The following is a 19,834-nucleotide window of genomic DNA, read 5'->3' as shown; positions in this document are numbered from 1 at the left end:
AAAATGTAAAGTGTGATCACCTCACCCAGACCAGGAAGACCATCAGTATGCAGATGTAATCCCTGTCACACCCTGCCCTTTCAGTGTTATGGCTGCCTGGAAAGGATGCACCAAGTGTAGCTGTCACCCAGCCCTAGACATGTATTGGAGTCAGCCTGCAAACCACAAAGAGTCATAAGCAGAGAAATGCCCACTTTCTAAAAGTAACAAGAGAACCAGGACCTAATAGTTCTGGACAAAGTGAGCACTACCTGGGGTACTCCATCTGGAGTATTCGCAAATTTTATCTATCTAAAATGTAAACAATGAAACGATGAAACAAGTAGATTAATGAAACCAATCATAAGGTAATGTGCTGGAAGAATTAAAACGTGAAAAACAGTGAAGTTCAAAGTTGTCCAATACTTCTTTATTCAGAAGAAGAGTTAATGAATTGTTGAAAAAACTTCAGTTTGATGATTCGAGTGCTTGACATTCAGAACAAAAATGTATATTCCCAATGCATTTCGGGTGTTCTATGCACCCTTCTTCAGGGAAATCTAAAATAAATATATACAAAATAAGTAATCACTTATATTCATATTCATTGTTGATTTTTATGTTAATGTGGCCTTTTAGTGACCGGGAGAAAAACAAGTAAATTTGAAAAGAATGAGAAACAGAGCGTTTTAAATATGAAACCCGGAAAAACGCCTCTGAGGTATAACCAATACCACCTTAATATCCGAGTGGATTAGTGTTACCAATCTGTTATTTGATAAACTATGTAGTGAAAAACTCAGGAACAGAAGAGGAAAAAAGATAGATACCTACGCCACCAGTTTGAGGAAAATAATGAATCAAACCGTGATGTGGTTAAGTAAATCTAAGAATCGCGTCTAATTTGTGTGATACCTGCATTACCTTGAAATGTCAGACATGAAGAGATGTCCATGCATGAATGTGCTTATAACGAATCATAATGCGCACAAATGCTGTGATCAGCTAACTACATCTTACATGATGAAACTGACGGTGGTACTTGGTTTAAGTCAAAGTCGTGGGCATAATTACGCAATGTCGCTGCATAACCTGCCTTAAAAGAATTATTGAGAATACACTTAATTTTTCTAATAATTAGAGGTGTGTAAATGTTCAAACAAACTCTTGTGCATCAAGGATGTCTTTCTCACCTGTACGTGAAAAGACTGAGGATCATTTGTGGAAAAGGTTACTCCAAATAATGAAAGGGACAATCTGAATGAAAAAAGAAAGCAAGAACCCTTTATAAAATTCTATGAATGGAGTGAATAAGAATGACTATGAGACTGCCATGAACTTACTCATGTAAAGGTGATAAAGTCCAATCACGTTTTCTTCGATGCGCACGCAACGGGGATCAACACTGTTCAAAATCCGGTGCTGTAATGGCACCAGTGTCTCGTGAACAGCGGAGGTTTGGCGGTGAGCGTGAAACATAATGCCCATAGAAATAGGACTTGTGTGTGTTCAAAACGGTTACCAAGTGATCGGGCGGCCATCTTTCTCTAGTGAAGTCAATTACTGCGAGTGAATACTATAAAGTGATTAGTGAAGTTAAACTACGATACCCAAAATGATAGAAGAAATAAGGAAGAATAAGGAAAAATATAAACCTGCGTTACAAACAATTGGATAATGTACATGATGATTCACATTGAAAAAGCTTTAACACAACGTGTCATATATTTATAAAAAAAATGTCTATACAACCTTTTTGCCAAGTGATGCGAAAATACAAACTGATTTATGGCGAAGTTATTCGAAGATGAAAAAATAATAATCAGCTCCACATGTTAGCTGTGTAAATTGGAGCAACAAAATGCTAGTATCACAATGTTAAATTTCATACATGTGAGTCAAGTCAACATATGCAAAACTCTTCTGATGTAAAAAACAGCAGAACAAATTGTATGTACAGTAACTATCTATATACTACCTATATGCACTTGTATGCACAGCAGTGCATGCAATTGCATATAGGTGGGAAACAAGCAGGGTGCCTCTTAGAAGTAAACACGTAGACAGTAAAGCTATATACGCCATGAAAACAGACTGCACCCGACCTTTTTTGAATACACGTATGTACTGTGTGAAAGGTAGTGCAGCTCTTTAAACTACCTGGCTGCAAGTATGCAGCAGGGGTATACGGTACATGGGGTGTAATTTACGGCAGATTGGGAGAGCTGAGAAAGAAAGAGGGAGACGTGGCAGACAAGCAATAAAGAAAACTATGAGCAGAATGACGACCAGATGGTGGGATCAGAAAAGGGAGGAATCCGAATTTACAAGGGCTCAGAAGTGTGATCGTCTAGACTGTAGCACATACAGCTGTTAAAATTGCCTCACTTGAGCGGGTTTACTTTTCTCTCCAACTGGGTGACTAAGAAAGCATTTTAAAAGTTAGATTTACCGCCCTGCCTTGAAACCAACTAGATAGCAACCAAGAAGCATTATTCCATCTTTTCCCATTTAGAAATGTAGTTACCAACTGTAGTCCTGGGCAATCTTTGCTGCAAACTGTATCTAGCTTCCCTCAAACAAGAAAGGAGTGTGACCATTGCATTTTAATCCACTCTGTGAAGTATTCCTCACCTTTTTCAACAGGGTGTAGTACTCCGCCAACCTTGCAGCTTTGAAAGCGGGTGCAGACTGCTGGCGCTGTCGCACCTGAAGTTTACACTGTGCATGACCACACAACACACCGCGACTCTCCCTACCCCACCCTGAAGACCACACAGCGTCCCAGGCCCTGCATAGCAGCATGCTTGCACCATATGTGAACGTGTGGATACTCCCAACGTTTGCCCAGAACTATCCTAGCCATTTCAGCTTTTCAGGATGTTGAGATGGGTTAAACGAAAATATAACTGAAAAAGGAACCCATGTATAGGCAGTGTCAAGTCTCAACTTTTAGAATGATGCCAACCCTTGCATGCAAACCTTCGACACAACTGGTTTCCTCTGTCGCAATTGCTCCACACAGTTGCTGTGATACATGGAAACAAGGAGCCGATTGTAGTGCTGTGGTCTAACCTGAAACGAGATTTTCTATTCTCTATCCCCCTGCACACAACCTCAGATTGGTTTACTCTCTGCTTTCTGCTGTGAAATATTCTGATGAATAGCAGAATAATTTAGTTGGTCCTATTAAACGTTTTGTTTCCACCAGTGCTTAATTTGTAAAATTAATAAAAAATACATGCCAGAGTACTCGCCAGGAGGCCTCTGCAGCTTGCCCCACACATTGCCCTTGCCAGCGCTGCCAAGCACCACTACTAACCATCACACTCCTACAATTCAGACTATTTCAGGCCCTCAAAGCTATAAGAATGGCTTTGGTGGCAAGTAATAGTGATTTTTTTATTTGTATTTTTAATTAATAATTACCTGTTGTTGTGGTCCTCTCTAAATTAGCCATTTAGGCAGTCATAAGTGCCAGTGTTGACAATTCGGTACCGGTTTAAGCACTGGTTTTCACCCTCCTAAAGACAAGTGAGATGGTGCAGGACACCAGTAGCGCATTTGCTGGTTGTAAAGCAGTGCCGCTGCCCCATCATTTTGTCCTCATTTGCATTTTCCCACCTGACAGAGGGGTTGCACAGTTTCAAGTACACTGATTTGAGAATGGCAAAAAGTTAAGACTAAGGCCGATTCAGACTTAAGAGTTCAATTCCTACTATTTTCTCAGGGATCAAAATGTCAAATGTATTCCCGCCCCTTGAGCAACAAGTTAGCCTGCCAGGCATCTCTCTAGCACTCTTTCATTCTCACTGTGCACCATCAGCCAGTGCCATAACCTAGGTCCCTGCAGTGCAATGGGGCAATGCGGGGGGCAAGCCCTTCAGGGCCCTATTAACCCTCATCACGTTCTGCAGGGGAGTGGCAGGCCCTGTCATTTTGTGTTACTTCACCGCGCTCGCGCTGAGCCTCCGAGGGGCTTTTTTAATAATGGCCCACCGCCTGTGCACAGTCGGTGCCGAGTTTATCAATTTAACTAACTGGTCCAAGACTCAGTCAGTGTACTGTACTGAGGGTGCCCCCTGTGGCTCACCCTCTCTCCCCTGCTCCGCGGGGGCTAATGTTACGCCACTGCAAGATGAGAGTTGGCCAAGGGAAGGCTCGGTTCATATGGCCAGGATTCCAAAAAAAAGCATTTTCAATTTTCCTGCACTTGACCACCAATCAGTACACCTCTAATTAAACTTTCCTGTAATATACCTTTGTAACACCCCGCCTGCCGCAATGTTTAGGATGAGGACAGGATGCATAAAAATGAACCGAACAAGGGATACATATCTCAAAAACATTTAAGACCAGATTTATTATGATTTTTGAGTCTGGCTGCATCACTTTAGTGGTACAGCCCAGACGCAAAGTCATTCTTGCATTTACTAAGACACCCAATACTACTTTGTGTGGCTTTGTGTGGTGTAGTAAATACAAAGTAATGCAATGCAGCACATAGCAGGCATTCTATGGGTGGAACTTGTGCATTCTCATGAAACCCCCAATGTATTTTGAAGCAAACCCTGATTTACAAAGAATTGGAAACCTGGGTTTGCGCCAAAACGGTGCACCTGCTTGACAGAGGCATAACGAAGACAAATCTCTTTATTTCTCCTTGTTATTTTGTTCCATGAATGCTGCAGAATGCATCCTACAACACACCCTGAAAGAGGAACATGCCCCTATGGATTGTTTTTGTACAGAAAGGTGTCCCTTCTTGATCATAACCATTCTGACTGTATTGCAGGTTCCCTTCCACCATGGTGTAAGGGTGCCTGCATTGGTGCTAGGCAGCTCACAGTGCCCCAATGCTGGGAGAGCCGAAGTGCGCAGTATCTCAGTTGATATGGCACCTTTCTGCTCTCTTTCGTGCAACACAGTACTGCAACTTGCCTTGCTGCACAACATTGATTGAATTCTGAATACATTTAATCTGCCCCAAAGCTTCAAGTTCTTCTGACATCACCATCTTTCTAACGCAAACCAACAAATACGCGCACAGAGAAGTGAACTGTCAGCTCCCGCAGTTTTGTTCTGAATCCATTGGCCGGCGATATCCAATGTCTGTGTCCCGAAACTAAAGCTACATTGTGTTTTTGACCTTGACCTGGTCATCTACCACAAGACACTCCATGCCCCTTTATCTCACTCTTGTAGGTTCTTTCCATACCTGCTTTCTTCTTTGTTACTGCTTTTCCGCCTTTCTCTGGCTCCTCCTTTTTCAGTTTAGTTTTTTCATTCTCTTGCTCTGTGTCAGTCTGTGACATAAAATAAGTGCGGTACCAAAGATCCGTGCAGGTGGGCCCCACCGGCTCAAATTAAGCAGTGAGCGCGCCAGTAACTAATTACCTGTTTTCTCACACGTTCACGGTTTACCTCCATAGCCACTCTTGCTGCAGGCACCCATGTATTGTTGCTGGGGCAGAGGAGGGTGGCATAATCTGGCTGTACATTACACACTGTGGAGGAAGAGAGCCCTGAGCAAGGCACTGAAAACATACATTTCGCTCCGGTAATGAAAGCGGGATGGGAGGTGGGGGTCGGGGAAGCAATAATCCCAGAGCGGCCTCGGCTGGATAATAAGATACTTTGTGTTGAACTCCTGCCTAAAGTATCCTCTTAAAGTAACAGAGTATCATGCGATTCTTTCCCCCTTGTCCTGACACCGAATAACAAGCGAGGAAAGAAAGCGGTTGCCAGTCTTAACTTTCAGCTCGAAAAATGTGACAGAAGTAACGTTTGGAAAAAATGCGACGACTTTGTGAGCCTGTGATTTGCAAGTGAAAGTTCCACCCAAACAGAACTAGTTCGGCGGAAGGTCACATGGAAATGCACAAGCAAACTATGAAATGTAGTGTTAAGAAAAGTTGTTTATTTTCGGGGGCAAACGGCATTTTTGAACCAAGCATATTGTAGGAAAGTTTCAGGTTAACAATGAGCTGTCCGAGCGGCAATATTTTCTGATTATTTGTTAAACAGTATCCAACTGACAACATTCCATGCACAGGGAATCGACGTGCAGGGAAAAATGCCCACATTCAGTCTAAAAACAATTGTCGCTTGTGCCTTGTCCACCCTTGACTCCCATTACTGGGCAGTGAATTTGTCTGACATAATGAGGCAATTAGCAGAACTGGCTCCAGTGCTTAATTGGTGTCGGTTCTTGCTGGAGTTCTGCACTGGGAGCAGGCGGGGCGGGGCTGTTCTTGCACTTAAAGCAGAGATTCCTACTAGCTCAGCCCGCGCCTGTGAGCCTGCGCAGAAGGCAAGCTGAGAAGAAGCGGGAAACACCTTGCAATATTATCAACAGGAACACCGTTACTCATAGCTGCCAAGATTTCACATTGACATTTTTATAATTTGTCTTATTATGAATGAGTGACATTTCAATGAGTATGAGTGACACTTTCTCGCGAGCAAAATAAAGCAATGAAGAGGAGGGAAATACATCAATATCACAAATTACAATAATTTGCGGAACGAAAAACTCTACTACAACTTAATACAGACACATGGTAAAAAGGCACAGGGAACTCCCACCAAAACGTTGGGACACGTAAATGGGGCATAAAGATATGGGTGAACTGGCACTGACCATTACAAACACGGGGCAGAAAGACAGAAACTGAAACTTAGAGACACTTGGACTGAAAACAGGGTAAAAAGCTTTAAAATGAACGTAATGTCATTACAAGGGACAGGGCGGAGTTCTTTGCTAGGAACCTGGAACCCCAACTATCGCGTCATAAAACCGACGTGCACCACTGGAAGTCGTTGCCTCTCTCCCTTATGGGTCGGGTGGCAATGTTCAAAATGCTCGCACTGCTGCGCTTGCTCTACATCCTGCAAAACACACCATACCCGATACCAACGGGGGTGTTCAAGAAGATAGCGCAAGATCTACGTGTCTTGCTCTGAGATGGTGGCAGCCTCAGGATATCGTTGCCCAAGCTGACGAGGGGGGTCTTTGATGGGGGGCTAGCCCTTCCGGATGTCAAGCTCTATTACTATTTACCACCAGATGCAGGTGGTAAACGAGTGTGTCTACTCGGATCGGTCGGAACCGGCCTATAGAGTAGACCGATGGGTAATGCCGAGCGGTAATTGCGAGCCCCCTGTCGTATGCCCGTAAACTGGGTAAGGATTGGCCCTCACACACCGGCGTGGTGATTCAATGTTGGAGGGAGGCCAATAAATTTTTGGGGTGGTCGGGCTCCCTGACGGGGAGAACCCCCTTATGGCATGGGGAACAGCTGTTGGATGGGACTCGTTTGATAGGGTTTTGGGGCTGGCAACTCATAGGAATTGAATACCTGGGGGACGTTTGGAAGGGAGATGCTCCACGGTGTTTTGCCTACCTAAAAAAAGAATATGATTTACATGACTCCCAATATTACCACTACCTACGCCTCACCCACGCCTTGCAGACTCACATAAGGTGCGGCACGACCGTCCCAGAGTACTCCCCTATGGTAGGTTGCTCCTGGACCCGATAGCAGAAAAGCCCACCTCTACAATATACCACAAACTCATAAATGACATGACGGACCCCCTGGCGACATTGCGGGAGAGATGGGTGGGGGACATAGGAGAACTGGAAGACGAAGACTGGCAGGACGCCCTACAGAACCCACGGGAGATTGCAATCCATTGCAGGTTCCGGTTAGTACAGCTTAAGATTCTGCACAGAGTATATTATCCTCGCGCCAAACTGTATGCCTGGGAGAGGAGCCAGTAGGCCCTTTGTGCACGGGGATGTGGGGAGGAGGGCACCTTCTATCACACCCTATGGGAGTACCCGCAGATGGTCCCTTTCTGGACCAAGGTAGTCGACGTAATGACTACTGTGGTGTGCTCAGCGGTCCCGCTGGAGCCCCGATGGCTACTATTAATGATTAGGAGTGACTCTGACTGGACTAGACCTAAGGAGATTTGGCTGGCTTTGGCGGCGGGGGTGGCAAAGAGGAATATCGCAAGGGACTGGGACCCGTGGACTCCGCCCCAATGGGTACGGGACATAGACTGGTGCCAAAGGCCGAAGAAACTATCTATAAAAGCAGAGGTTGCACCAAAAAATGGCAAAATATGGGGGCCATGGCTGAAATACAGGCAGACGGGGGGGATTAGGACCTTAACATCTACTGTTATTTGTCTCACTTGTGTCATTGAAGGTCGGTCATTGTCCAACAGGTGGGTAATGCACTGCATGCATTGTGCTAAATGTCCTGTATTGTTTGAAGGTCTGAGCAATGTTAATAAAAAGAGTTAAAAAAAAAAAATGAATGTAATGTGATCGTGTGTAATGTAACTTGTGCTCACTTACACTTACCCCGACAATGCATAGTCCATGTCACTGCCTGGCTCCTCGTCGCATGTTAGTTTCACTCATGGTGGCAGCACATGGCTGGCTCAGGGGGGTCTGCTTCTGGTGGATGAGACGCCTCCCAGCTCTTCTCCACAAATGTCAACCACGCTGGTAGTGCTACTAACCAGGGCTGTGTTTTCAGTGCTCACTGTTGATAGCGAGCACCCATTGATGGTTAAGAAGCATGGGGGATGGGCCCAGCTGTGACGTGCAGCGGTAGCGTGGCCCAAGAGGAGAGGACTTGATTGACTTACATGGCTGCATTCTTACTTTGCTGTACTGTACTAAAGTGACAGGGCGGCTGAAGTAAATGGCACCACTCCGCCGCGGGCCCCATTGACTAAAGATAGTGGTGCGCAGCAGCAGGAGATGAAAGTCCTGGTGCACGCGGACGCCATGTTCTTTCGCCTCCTTCGGAATGGCAGCTATGCTGACCTTCCGACAGGTGGCAGCTGGTGTGTCACAGAGAGGCAGATCTATTTATTCGGTGTAGTGAACCCGCTTTGTAGGGTCAATGGCAGGTTAACAACTGTCCAGATCGGCTCCGAACCATTACGCCACCGGTCCCGGCCTAGTCACCCAGCACACCGTGGGGAAACTGCGCTAGCTCAAGCTGGCCTGGCTCACTCCATACTTAAAATGTACCACGCCCACCCATTTGAGTCCCTTTCGGCTGTTGCGATTGGCTGCAGGTCTGCCACGGTAACATCCATCATTTTTGGGCAACTGATCATCATATTAAGTGACTCATGAATGCCAGGTGATGGGTGAAACACTGTAGCCTAAGCCAGTCAAGTCCAGAGCGAGCTCAGCCAGTCCCCAAACTTAGCTTACTGGCTATAAAGCAGCACAGACGCGTGTTGTCAACTAGTAGCTTTACTTATACTGTGATGTAAATTACCAGTGTTCCAGCACTTACTGGGGAGGCGCTATAAATGCGTGACCATGCATTTGTGCGGTGATGTGGACCACCACACTGAAATGCGTTAGTCTACCGCTTGATGTGTGGTACTTGACAGGCCTGGCTACTATTTTGGTATGCAGTTAACTGAGGGCACTGCGGTGATACCAGTTATTTCTAAGCCTGGGCGGAGTTCGCAGTTCCACTCCGCAAAGTGCAAAAAAACTCCTCTGCGCTGCACGGAGCTCCGCAAGCGGCGGAGTGCATTAGATAAATGCCATTCGCAGTGATATTCAGTGCCGGGTGTTTGTCCGCACAGTGCAATCACCATGCACAGCGCAAGCGGGCACTGCTTCCTTTCTGCCGCTCGAGTAGATTTTTTTACTCGAGCGGCAGCTTTCTAAATGCGAATGGATGGTTTCTCAACGCAAGCGGTCGCAAGCATACGCGATCACTCTCAATGAGAAATCCGACCACTCGCGTTGAGGAATATCACTGGGAGGTTGATTTTCAACGCTTGCTCTTGCCAACTTGACGTTGTCGATCGCAAACGAGGCAAAATCTCGCCATGAGTGGATTTTCCGTGCTCGCTAACTTGACATTGACGAGCGTGAACTAGGAAAAGAACTTGGAACTCAGCAGAAAACTCCGCAAGTGGAGCGGAGTTCACCGTCTGGGCTTAGTTATTTTAGGTATTCACACAGACACATGAGGGAGGGTATCGCCTGCTGTCTATCTCTTCTCAATGCTGCCATCTCGAATCCCAGACATAATTGCAGTGTGGTGCTGTCACATTGGGTGACTTTAAGAGAGGCGAACAGGTTAGCTTGAGCATACATGCAATCAAGCGCAACCTGACTGGCACCAGTTCTCTTCCTGATATCGGCAATCATCCCTGCAGTGCCATATCACTGCAACAACAGTGCACCAATTTAGACCCTAATCCTTTGATACTGATTGTGGTACCTGGGCCTCACCTCACTGTTGTATTATAGGCAGGCGCACTTGAGTTACCAAGACTGGTTATTGTTAAGAAAACAGCCTTTGCCACCTTGCTGCTTCTCCTCTACCACAATTGTATGTACATATGCATGCATGCATGCATGCATGTATGTATATGGTATTTCTATATCCTAATACAGCATAACACTGATCTCTTCACCCCTCCTGCAAAGTCTGGGCTGCATGCCACATCCTGTACAGTCCACTACCTCTTTTGTACAGTTCTTGATAATCTGTCCTCGTGACATCCAGAGTTTATCGTTATATCACTTCCAATATTGGTGACAGATTTCTCCCCCCACCCCTGCTTTTTCCTGTACTCCTGGTGTCTATTTAGATGGCTCAAGCGCATTTATAGACCTCACCTCAGGTGAGTGTGGACTGATTTCGCAACATGTTATTAAAGTCTCGGCCCGACCTGCTGCTGATGTAACTGCCAACCATCAGTGTGTTCGTGCCTGTCTCTTCTTTTTTCTCTTGTGCCACGTCTCATTCCCCAGGGTGCTGCTCCATGTACCACCCTGCATTCCGCAAACTATCTATTACATTGATTTTCTCGCGCTGTGGTCAGCCTCGCTAGCCAGCCGGTGCTGTAGGCACTTCAGACCAAGATTATTCCAGTAATATGACTTGCAATATGCCGTGATGTCTTTGAGGTAGAAGCCTGTAAGGTTTTATGTGTGCTGTATACTATGTCATATTATTGATGGGCCTGTCTACATAGGAAACACTTAGTGAGTAATGCACTATTAACTTATATGAGCTAGTGCTGCTTACATTTGTTTAGAGTTCTGTTTTATGGATCCAGCTCCTAGGTTCTACTTTGGAGGGGGGCCCTTTGAATCCTTTTTCGCACACCAAGCGGTTCCTTTGTTGAATAACCTACAGAACCAGTGCTGCGCTCTGTTCCCTCGTAGTCCAAGGGAGTTTGGGTGGGTTTTAGCTGTAACAAGAGTATACTAGCCCACAGTTTGGCATCGTTCCCAAGCAGCTCCTCTCATCTCTTACCTCACTGACTGAACCACAGAGAGTATAACTGCAGAAGAAGTAAAGTCCTGTTGGATCCCTGGCTCCACATTTGTGGGCCAGGTCAAGCGGGAAGAGTGGTTTGTGTGGCACCACATGGTGCCCTGGATCTATTATTGGGTGGTAACCAAGGAATTGTTTCAGACTTTAAAGGATCTCTTAGAAGTTCTTCAGTAGTTGGTATATGTTTGCTTCTTCTTTGTCTGTCTGTGGATTAATGTATCAAGTAATACCTGTGGGCAGTAGAAGAATTAGCATCGATAGGGTGGCACTGGTTGCTATATAGGAAGTGGTGAGTTGAGTCTCTTCAGTACCGCAAATTCACAAAGTCATAAAGTTGAGACCTAAGTATGTGCTGAGAGGAGAGAATATGCCTGATCCTAGGAGGAAACAGCCAAAGAGAATAGCTACAACCGCTACAAAAAGGAAAACCCTAGCTACATGAGAAATGTAATACCCTGGAAACCTCTTTTCAAGGGGAAACTGTGGCCCATGTGCCCTTGAATACTTCCCAATTTAACTGTCAACATAATATCTTTGAAGTCTTTCAGGAATCTCCTATAGACCAGTACCTTGCCCCACTTGTGCCATCTATAAAAGATTATGTGGGGAAATACTTCGGGAAAAAGAGGTAGACCCATATCAACAGCTGAACATAAGAAAACAAAGCTAGCGGTATCCCTCTGGGACAGCACCGGATTTAGGATTAACCCATCCTATCTAATGGTGATATTTTCATTCACCATGAGTGTGCAAACTTGATTAGCACCCGCCAACACAGTGCTATTCCAAGTTCTGGAGTGAAAATAAAAAAACAGCACAAGTTGCACCACTCAAAATGTCCAATATAATTTAAATCAGTCCATATCCATGAGGTTTCTTTTCAAAGCAATCTTCTTTATTTCAATTGTCATATACGCATTAAAACATCCAAAGCAGCTGACTCGTTTCGTCCACCTCGGGACTTCTTCAGGGCTGCAACAGATTTTATAAAAATACATAGAATAAATAACACACATGAGAAATAGGCACAAACAATTATAACAATACAATAAACATCAGAAGGGCCAAATTTAATAGGGCCCAAGTTTCCATCAGAGTTAAATTGGACATCTATTTATAGATATCAACCAACATAGAATCATTGGAGTAGTCAACAATTCTTAATTATACTCCACATCAATAACAACATAAAATTAACATCACAACATCACAATAGTTGATTGCAAAAACGAATGGTTTTGTTCATATATGATGATTTGATTAAAAGGCCTGTGATAATAAACAATGGAGGATATAATGTTTAATTGGCATAATTAGAGTGTCATCACCTGAATATTTGGTTTCATTTGAAATATCCTCACTGTACTTCATAAAGAATGGCTTATGGGCCTTTCTTAGGATTAAATCTAACAGTTAAGTAACCTTCATCATGTCCTCACTAAAAACCTCTATCTAAAATGAATGCAGAGAAAAGGGAGACAACAAAAGTATGTACAAGGGTTAGGGAAGTGGAATGTATACCCACCAAAAGAATTTCTGTATTAATCATAGTATTTTTTAATATATCTTTCTGTATTTCAATTGTCATGTGACTGGAAGCATCTATTTGTGTCACTAGGAAAAAGCCAAAGAGCGAGTCAATATAAAAACAAGCTGAATACATAGATTAACTATATCAGCAACATATCACCAAACTGTTAAGAGATGGTATGCGTACTCACTTCAAAGGGGTGTGTACCTCGATTTCAATTTCAAAGAAAAAGGTTATTCGCTAAGTAGCTAAGACGAATCTTGTCCTTCCAGCATTGGTCCTAGTTAAATTCTATCCAACGGTGCGAGTGGCAGTATCACTCTTTAAGATGCCTAAAGATGAGTAATATACATTTATTGAGTAAGTTAGAAGCCAAGCATAAAGTTGGTATAATATCAAAGACAAATTGGAGAGAGACAATGGTTCAAATATGTAATGCCTGTGGGAACCGCTACATATAGGTAGGCAGAACATAAAACTTTAAGGTGTAAAAATAGCCCCATGTAGCCCGCTTTATGATACACAGACATACAAAATACTTTAAAGATTAATCCCCTTGGTAGCAAACCGGCAAGCAGGGGAATTCAGTTGAAATGCACCTTATTAAAAACGAATGACATGGGGCTATTTTTACCCCTTAAAGTTTTATGTTCTGCCTACCTATATGTAGCTGTTCCCACAGGCATTACATATTTGAACCATTGTCTCTCTCCAATTTGTCATTGATATTATACCAACTTTATGCTTGGCTTCTAACTTACTCAATAAATGTATATTACTCATCTTTAGGCATCTTAAAGAGTGATACTACCACTCGCACCGTTGGATAGAATTTAAATAGGACCAATGCTGGAAGAACAAGATTTGTCTTAGCTACTTAGCGAATAACCTTATTCTTTGAAATTGAAATAGAGGTACACACCCCTTTGAAGTGAGTATGCATACCATCTCTTAACAGTTTGGTGATATGTTGCTGATATAGTTAATCTATGTATTCAGCTTGTTTTTTATATTGACTCGCTCTTTGGCTTTTTCCTAGTGACACAAATAGATGCTTCCAGTCACATGACAATTGAAATACAGAAAGACATATTAAAAAATACTATGATTAATACAGCAGTTCTTTTGGTGGGTATACATTCCACTTCCCTAACCCTTGTACATACTTTTGTTGTCTCCCTTTTCTCTGCATTCATTTTAGATAGATGTTTTTAGTGATGACATGATGAAGGTTACTTAACTGTTAGATTTAATCCTAAGAAAGGCCCATAAGCCATTCTTTATGAAGTACAGTGAGGATATTTCAAATGAAACCAAATATTCAGGTGATGACACTCTAATTATGCCAATTAAACATTATATCCTCCATTGTTTATTATCACAGGCCTTTTAATCAAATCATCATATATGAACAAAACCATTCGTTTTTGCAATTAACTATTGTGATGTTAATTTTATGTTATTGATGTGGAGTATAATTAAGAATTGTTGACTACTCCAATGATTCTATGTTGGTTGATATCTATAAATCGATGTCCAATTTACCTCTGATGGAAACTTGGGCCCTATTAAATTTGGCCCTTCTGATGTTTGTTTATTGTATTGTTATAATTGTTTGTGCCCATTTCTCGTGTGTTATTTATTCTATGTATTTTTATAAAATCTGTTGCAGCCCTGAAGAAGTCCCGAGGTGGACGAAACGCGTCGGCTGCTTTGGCTGTTTTGGGTGTTTTAATGTGTATGACAATTGAAATAAAGAAGATTGCTTTGAAAAGAAACCTCATGGATATGGACTGATTTGAATTATATTGGACATTTTGAGTGGTGCAACTTGTGCTGTTTTTTCCATATCAACAGCTGACTACGCTCCAACAGTGAAAAGTAAGATTAAAAATGTAGAACAAAGTAAAACTAGAGGCCCTGGTGGTGGTACTTCTGTCTTTTCTTCAGAGCGAGAGCATGAAGACCTTCTGGCACCTCGACTTTGCTCTTCTCCCAGTGTGTGGCCTTCCGGCACACCAGTAGCACTCCTAGATTGTTTTTTTCCTCAACTGTGGAGCCAGTAGGATCCTTAGATCCCAAGCTATGGTAGACCATCAAGGTTCTTCTGTGAACAAGGATTACATAGAAGACAATCTTACAGCAAACCAATCCAACCAATCTTTGTTTTGAAATATCAAGACTTTAGCGGCGCCTGGGACACCTATGTTCGATGTGTTTTTACTCTTACTGAAAATTCTTCAAGGGATTTTGAATCAGTGGTGTTAAAGAATGATGAGTCTAAAAAACATACAGGATTCCCTATTTTGCCCTGTTGAGATTTTGACAGTCAGTGACCGAGTAGGATCTTGTGCCATTCCCTAGGCCAATAGGTTGGAACCATTGAACCAGCCCCTGATATCTATATTTCTAAAATCCTCGTGCTAGTAAAAAAAATTTTAAAAAACCAAAAGGTAGGGGATTATGTATTTCACAAAAAAACGTCCTTTATCTAGGAGAGCAAACCAAAAGAAAGGCAAAAAGTTCAACACATCAAATACCAACACAAACCCTTGGAGCTCTAGTAGAGGTGAAACGATTACTACGAGTTCCAAATTACAAGTTCAACCGAAGTCGGTTGCCCCCTTCAAAAAATGAAATTACTCTAAGCAGCAAAATGTTGATAACCCCAAGGAACTAGAATGTAGAGGGAACTAGAGGGTAGTGTAGAAATTAGATTCTTATCAGTCTCACTGGTGCAGGGACACCCTTCTGTCTACGGGTTCAAAAAATGAGGATCGAAACTGGAGTGGGAATAAACACATTTATTATCTCATGAGATGGCTCCGTCATACAGACACTACAAGTGCCTGAGAGGGAACAAACTAGAACAGCTTGTGGTCTGCCTTTTATACAGTCTGGGTACCATAGGAGATCATTAGAAAACCCCTTGGTCATAGTTACATCACAATTTACATAACCCTCTTGTGGCATTTTTACGTAACGCTTACACAATGCCTACATGCTGAACTGTACAATCCTGATAAACCCCTACCCACGTCACTTTTCATAGATAAGGGAGGTTACAGGCATTGGTGGGCAAACAGTTTAGACATCTGTGCATGTAGGCCCTTCAGCAGGGCAGGGCAGCTTACTCTGACACGCGAACAATATTGGTATGAACAGCTTTCAGTGAACACACAATTTCTAACTTAGAAAGTCCCTGTAGAAACACAAAATGGGGCTGGCTGGCAAAATGGCTGAGAGCAGAGGCTAAATTAACAGAATACAATTTTTACAGTTTAACAGTCCCTCCTTTTAGCCTCTGCTAAATACAATCGAGAGTAGATTTCAGATATACAAGTAGCTTTTCAATTATCGAATACATGAAATCAACATCATGCTGCAACAATTGAAAGTGCTCTATTTGCATCGTCCAGGCTTTCTGTATCTATTTTCATAAATTCATCTATTTGTTGCTGAAGCATAAGCTGCTTATCAGCATCACAAATATCCACTTTCTTGGGGATACAGGACATGCATAAAGATGTACAAAGGGGGCATATAATATGCATACATTGAATACAAAGACCACATCCAAGAATAGCGCCTACTATACAAGCTGCTACTAAAAGTAATTTCCATTCCCATGACATAATAATGTTCCAGAACCAACCAGACCAGGTCCATGTTCCTGTGTCTTGGTGTATCTCAGCCTCTATCTTATGTAATTTAGAAATGGCCTGATTAACGGTAGGCGCTTTGTCTGGTATATAAACACAACAACTGGCACCGATAATGCGGCATGCACCTCCACGATCTACAAGAATTGCATCTAGAACCATACGGTTCTGCAAAACTACCAGTCTTGCCGCCTGGAGTTCCTCAGTGATGTTACCTAGAGCTGTCTTAATCTGATTAAATACTGCTTCAACTACTCTAGTGAATCTTTGTATGTTCCTACTGTTGAGAGGTGGCCCAATAAAGAAAAACCTACCCAAATTTACGTCAACATATTCTTGCAATGAGATATCAGTCTGATCCACTGCTTTAATATCGATCATTCTCTTGGTCCGAGATAATAAAGGATTGAGGGAAGATAATCCAGTCTTATGATGAGAAGCTGGAGCAAAATAAACAGAGGGGAGGAGGAAAGATACATGACATATCCCTGACCATCCTGGAGGTAGATAGAAATAACCCTTATTTCCGCAAATATAATATGTATTATGGGATGCTAGAGAACTACTAAGCGTCGGACCTGTTATAGTCAATGCAGTGTTACAATCTCTATTACCTGCAAAAATGGGACCAAAACTTTTTACACATAGGGGAGCTCGTGTGGCTGTTACTGTTATAATGGGGAATCCTTTCTCTAATTTAGTCTGTGTCCTTGCAAAGACATATCTCGTGCCAGAGGTACCTCTAGCATATTCCTCCATTTCCCATTCCGTTCCCTTTGCTTGCGGATCACCATCATCGTTTGGCTAACATATTTTATTCAATTTTTTATTAAGACCCTCTACATCAGCACTAGAAACACCCCTAATTTGTGAAGCCAACAAAAGTGCAAACCAAGCACAGCAAGAACCATTGTGAGAGAAGGGGAGCGGAATAAGAGGAGTTCCCCCCCCCCCCCCTCCATGCTGGTGTGCTGGTAACAATCCACAAACCCTACAATTAGAAATATTAGTAATGCTGTGGGTGTAATGTAACATTCGAATAAATGAATTATTCTTGTAAGAGTCTCTATGCCTTTCATCTAGCAGTAACAGAGTAAAATGGTAATGTTCAGACGGTGTGGGTGTTGGCAATACAAACGTGCACAGGATATTTTACATGTAAAAACCAAGCTATAACACAAATTCTTATGACCCTAATTAAACTTGCTGCTAAATAAATAGACCTCCGTTTTCGTTTGTTCTTTCTCGACATGAGGTGTTGAATATCCTGGTGTTCTTCCTCCATATAACAATGTTCTTAATTGTATTGTCTCTTAAAAAATGTTGCACAAAATGTTCTTTTTCAAAAGAGTCTATAATTTGTGTCCAATACATATACCAGTTAATGGAAAATTTTCTAAGACAAAGCAAATATGTAAATCAAACAACATTTGTTCACCTCAACAAAGTTCAAACTAAAAAAGAAAAAATCGTTGAAGGCTTGTAGTTTAATGATAGCAATGAAAAAGGAAATCAATATAACAAGTACTCACGAAAAATCGTCCTCTAGTTCATCCGCTATGGCCTCAAGGATCGTTGGATATACTTCCTCTTTCAAAGGATGCAATTCGGGTCCCCTATAAAATCTTGTCAGGGAACTGAAGCTCGAGGCCAAGACAAACAATTGCAATCTTGCTTCTGACGGGGTTCTTGGGCCAAGAGGTGGAAAGTTTTGACTCTACTTCCAGTCCTGGGCAAAGTAGATCAATAAGCACTCTGATAGTGTCAGTGGTTCTCTACACCAAAAGCCCTCAAATTCTCTCCATTTAAAAAAAAAAAAAAACTGTAGGACGGATGATTTTACCACAAACCAATTCATATTTAAAAAAATTTGGGTTCTTCCACTAATTCAGGATATCCATGCCACAAACCGCACCAAACCTAGTTCGGCCGCTTCTGCAGAACAGAGTCTCCTGCCAAGTAGGCCCTCTAACCAGACCAGACTCGCTGCACCCTCTTTTCAAAGTACTCGCTCAGTGGATGACATGAGGTCTCAGATTGTACCTCTCTCTCTTCCAGCTGTCGTTTGATCAGTAAAAAGCAATTCTTTAGGTGTGGGGAAATAATGATTCGTCTTTTCTTCGTTCCTGAGAATATTGTGTGCAATTCCTGTAGTCTCAGATTCTGTAATTGGAGTCAAATCGGCTGGCACTTACTTGCAGTGCAAGCCGTGGACCCAATTCCGTCTGTTTGTTACTCGGACTGCTGTTCGTGTCGCCAAGAGGACCTGTTCCGGCCCCTTCCAATGAACTTCCAAGTTCTTCGGGTGCTGAAAATTCTTTGGCAGGACCCAGTTGCTGGGTTGTAAAGAATGCCCAGGACCTTCAGAATTGTCAGGAAGTGAGTCTTACACCTGTTGATAAATCAAAGAGATTGTAAGTTCCTTCATGTAATCTAACAAAATAGGGTACTCAAGTTCACTCATTTTCATAGGACGTGGAGGATCCCCATACATTCATTGGCCTTCCAAATACCACTTCATAAGGCGTAAGGCTAGACTTGCAATATGCCACTGCTCGTGTGGACGTAAGGGCTAATGGCAAAGAATCAGGCCGTTTAAGCCCTGTCGAGGCCTGTACCTTAGCTAGTTTAAGTTTCAAAGTCTCATTATAGCGTTCCACCAAACCAGCAGATTGTGGGTGATAGCAGCATGAAATTTCTGACGTATGCCCAGACTTTCAGATATTAATTTTATTAAATGTGCAATAAAATGAGGTCCATTATCACTCCATAAAATTTTACAAATTCCGAACCGGAGGAAATACTCCTTCAAAAGGATATTAGCTGTTGTAAGTGCAGTATTAACTTTCGTTGGATATGCCTCCACCCACTTATTAAAGGCATGTACTATAACCAAGGCATACCTAAGGTTATTGCACCTTTCCAGTTCTAAGAAATCCATCTGCAGGACTTTGAAAGGCGCATTAGGCGGAGAGAACCCCCCTTTTGGGGTAGCCACTCTGTTCCCCTGATTGTGTTGCAAACATACCATACAGTGTTTAACACGATGTTCATCTGTCTTCCTTATATCTGGATGCTCCCATACTTTCTCTAACTGTGTGGCTATACTTTTTGCACTAACATGTGCCAGGCTATGTGCCATAGTGACAAACGGTAGTACATAGGAACTGGGCAATTTCCACCTGTCCCCATCTGGCACTCTTCTCCAACAATTTTCGCTATCCAATATTCCTGTCCTTTAATATTGTTTTTCCTCTTTTGTTGCCATCTGTTGAATCTCTCTGATTTCGTTATGACATCATAGATTTTTTTTCTGC

General features: G+C 42.7%; 2 protein-coding genes across 2 annotated transcripts in view; one reads left to right on the top strand and one right to left on the bottom strand.

Moving 5' to 3' along the window:
- Positions 1-1,393, bottom strand: part of LOC146867045 (endogenous retrovirus group PABLB member 1 Env polyprotein-like) — a 39,715-nt gene extending 38,322 nt beyond the window's left edge. The window contains exon 1 of the mRNA XM_085603458.1: positions 1,323-1,393. The gene's annotated coding sequence lies outside the window, so the exon portion shown is untranslated. The remainder of the gene's footprint in view (positions 1-1,322) is intronic.
- Positions 1-19,834, top strand: part of LOC146867044 (glutathione S-transferase omega-1-like) — a 97,964-nt gene that overhangs the window by 4,225 nt on the left and 73,905 nt on the right. The window lies entirely within an intron of this gene.

Source organism: Triturus cristatus, chromosome 1_2 (genome assembly GCF_964204655.1).
Source record: "Triturus cristatus chromosome 1_2, aTriCri1.1, whole genome shotgun sequence".
NCBI classification, from domain to species: Eukaryota; Metazoa; Chordata; class Amphibia; order Caudata; family Salamandridae; genus Triturus; species Triturus cristatus.
Note: the sequence above shows the minus strand (reverse complement) of the source record. Positions and strands in the feature narration are given on the sequence as shown.